The 3,794-nt window shown below is 41.1% G+C and overlaps 1 long non-coding RNA gene across 1 annotated transcript in view; it reads left to right on the forward strand.

Moving 5' to 3' along the window:
* The first annotated feature begins 513 nt into the window (after positions 1-513).
* The window catches only part of LOC117955349, a 17,448-nt gene continuing 14,167 nt past the window's right edge, over positions 514-3,794 (forward strand). Inside the window, exon 1 of the long non-coding RNA XR_004659023.1 lies at positions 514-525. This is a non-coding gene — a long non-coding RNA (uncharacterized LOC117955349). The remainder of the gene's footprint in view (positions 526-3,794) is intronic.

Here is a 3,794-nt window from a genome sequence, read left to right on the forward strand (position 1 = left end):
GAATTGAAGTACAGGTGTAAAATCACCCTGACTTTACACTTTGTTTGCACTAATAAAGTATATTGACACACTCTATAAATTAAGTAGACTTAGAATTGATACCGTACTGCAATTGCTTTCGTAATCTCTAATTAGTAAGTTAAACTTATTTCACTGCTGCACCGTGGAGTGAATCCAGAGCTGAAAGCAGGAGGGCGATTCTACAATGACAACGCTGAAGGCGACCCACCCGGGAGTCATGTGGGTAGATCAACACGAGCGGGGCCGCCCGCTGTGGAATCGATGAGTTTTTAGGTCGATGGAAGCAACGTTGGACTCAAGATCTTAAACCCGGGCTTTGTCAGATGCCACGAAGCTGCTGAGGCAGAAGAAACAGCTGACTGCACATCAATAATCAACATGGTAAACCTCTCTCAGCATCTTCGTCACCCTTTAGCTGGCAGTGGTGGCCGAAAAGTTAAAGAAGAAAACTTGTGACCAGGAAGTCAAGAATAAAAACAGAATCTTCTCAAGCTTTCAGAAAAGGTTTACATGGTTTTGTTTTCCAAAAACACCATATTTCCACATCCACATCTCACTTTGTTGGGAGCTGCACATGCTCAGTAGCTCGGTAAGATCCCATCAGCTGATAACTCTTTCTCCAGCTTTGGTCAGTCCAAGGCAGGATTAGCTGGGAGACTTCTTCTAGACCAGGGGCACTTGTGGAATACCTGCACAACAGGGACAGGAAGTAGTTCTTTTGGAGATTATGGTCAACTAGTGGCTGTTGGAGCAGTCTTTTGCCATTGAGAATGAGCTAGCATGCTACGGTTAGCCACCTCGTCTCTAGTGACGTAGAAAGCCGTGCAGATGTTGAACATCTCACCTGGAGACTGAAGACATTGGACATTCAGAAACCGGATCAGAGGACATTCAGAAACCGGATCTCACTCAGAACAGCACGGATAGTTTGTTTTTCCAAAGTTTGCATGCGTGTGGAAGCACCAGAGACAAAAAATAACCCCCCAAATCCTAGAAAAAGTAATTTCTTCATAACATGGGCACTTTAAGAACTTTCTTATTATCTCAAACCATTATTTAAAGCGTTGTGTGCCTCTGGAGCTCCAACATCTGGCTTCTTCTTCCAGCACTTGCTGCTGAATTTAGGATTAAAACTTGCCACAGAAAAGTTGATAATGTTATTTTTTTTTTTGTCATAGTACATCCTCATTGCTGGACAGATTTGAAAAAAAACTGTATTAACTCTAATAACTAAGTTCTGCTGAGCTGCTCTGTAGCAGGTTGGATTCAAACCCTGGACCTCTGCTTTGAGGCATGAACCTCTCAGTACACGTGCACCTGCTCTACCACTGATCCAACCTGGCCACAGGTACAGCGTGCTCTGACAGTTTTGATGGTGCATGTACACGGGAACATGTAACCGCGGACACCTTTCTGCAAACTAACAGCTGTGCACGATGTTACTTTTTGAAACCAGAGAGGCTGAAATGTCCGCAAAAACAAAACCTAAAATCTGTGTTTACAAAATACTAAAAAGTTGAGTATTTTCTGTCCTCCTCCTGCTAGATGTTTTGTAGAAGCAATGCACAGAGGAGACGGCATCGTCGTCTAATGCGCAGCACACACACAGTTAATGTAGAACAGTAGGAAGCAGTGGGAGAAACCGGTGTCTGATGAATAATTCCTTCTCATGCTGCGAGATTTCAAGACCAAGTCAACGAGAGAGCACCAACGCATCTCCACTTTGCACATTAATGTCGGGGATGGGAGTAACAACACAGGAAGGGGAACGGCATAACATACATCATACATTAATAATCGCTGCATTGCAGGGAAGAATCAACAAACAGAGATTAAAGGTAGTGTTTCATATGTTGTTTAAGTGTCTTGCATCTTTAAAACTGATATTTTTACATGTTTATTTCACATCTTAAAGTAAAGCTCAGCTCTGGGAAACGCGTTTGTATCCACAAGAAGGTTTTTCCACACAAAGTGCAAAAAAGATTGAACATTTACGGCTTTATTTATCATTAATAATTAGGTATCCATTTGGTTTTCAATGAAAAGATTTATAATAACGCTGTAAGATGTTTTCAGCTGCCATTTAAACACAGAGACATGGCCTTGGGGGGCTTTGTTTGAGGGGGCACGTGAGTTCCACGTGGTTTTTGTTGAAGTCTAAGATATCTCAAAATATAAAATATTCTCATATTTTCTTTTCAGTTTAAGCAAAATATAAATGAAAAGAGTCATTACAGCCAGCTGAATGTTTTTCATGGCTCAGGGAAGAGTGCTTTGAAACACCACCAAGACATTCATGTTGGGAAAAACATTTACAGACATCATACTTGAACAGCACTTTACGTGTGTTCGGCCAAATGTGAAAACAGTGTTGGACTACCAATGAAATGAAGTGATTATAAATCAGGAAAAGAATATGGAGATTGTATATAAACAAGAATAAGATTCACAGCTAGCTGTCAAAGTATTTACATTGCAGTAAAATAACAAAATCCTCCCCTGAAAAACACTCCCATAGGTTGTTTCTGCAAGCAGCAATTATGACTTATATTAGTTGCCTTAGTAGTTATGACCAAGGGGGTCAGCCTCTCTTCTCTAAGCGTAGCTCCCATGGCGCCATTTTGATGCTACCAAGCCATCACCCGCCGTTAGCATGCCATTGACTCCCATTCATTTTGGTACCAATTTGACAGTGAATAACTTTACATCTGAAGTGTTTAATGACTCTATTTGTCCATTATTTATTTCTAAAGAAACACGACAATGTATAAAAAGGCTCCATTACCTTGTAGCTCACGTTAGCAGACGTTTTTATAAAAATAGGCCAACGGTTATGTCATAACCACGCAACTTACTGCTGCACAGTAGAGAAATTACTGTATAGTACAGGGTTAGCTCGCAGACAGTTTGGACTTTCATCAGCTGTTTAGGTTTAATTGATAATGTTACCTAGCATGTTAGTTAGCAGTAATTAGCCTGTGCCTATGTTAATGTTAACTAGCATTAGTTAGCCGTAGACGATAAACAAAAACTGTGCATTTCCTTCTTCTAAAAACATTTAGATTATATTCAACTTCATTGCAAATGTTCATGTCACACGTACATAGCAACTTCTAGTTAGAGTGCCTAACTAGAAGTTCTTGAGGAAGGGATTAAGTTACATTAAATAACAGGTTACACTGTATACAGAGTGCAAGGTATGAATGACATAAGAATATCCCTAGATATGTGTCTATATATCTGTGACCAAGTCCAAAATGTAAATGTAAAGTTTTTCCCTTCAGGAGATCAACTCTTCCTTCTCATTTCTTCTTATCGGAGTATTTTCTGTTTCTGCTGACGGGGGGAGTTTGAGTTTGCCTCAGAGACACTTCCTTCTGTTCAAACCATCAGCCTGTGTAAACAGCCGTCTGTGGGTGATTAATCAAGCCTGGTTCCAGAGGCATGGAGAGGAGAAAGGAGGCAGAGATGGAGAGAAGAGTGTGCTGGGTTAAATAGAGAGATGAGTGTGAACAGGAGCAGATGCTGAAGAACAGTGAGGTGAAGCAGTGCCGTCATGTCTGTGTGACAAAAAACCAGCCCAACAGCCAATCAAAACCAGCCCAACAGCCAATCAAAAACAGCCCAACAGCCAATCAAAACCAGCCCAATAGCCAATCAAAACCAGCCCAACAGCCAATCAAAACCAGCCCAATAGCCAATCAAAACCAGCCCAACAGCCAATCAAAACCAGCCCAACAGCCAATCAAAACCAGCCCAATAGCCAATCAAAA

The sequence above is a fragment of the Etheostoma cragini genome, chromosome 13 (genome assembly GCF_013103735.1).
Source record: "Etheostoma cragini isolate CJK2018 chromosome 13, CSU_Ecrag_1.0, whole genome shotgun sequence".
NCBI lineage: Eukaryota > Metazoa > Chordata > Actinopteri > Perciformes > Percidae > Etheostoma > Etheostoma cragini.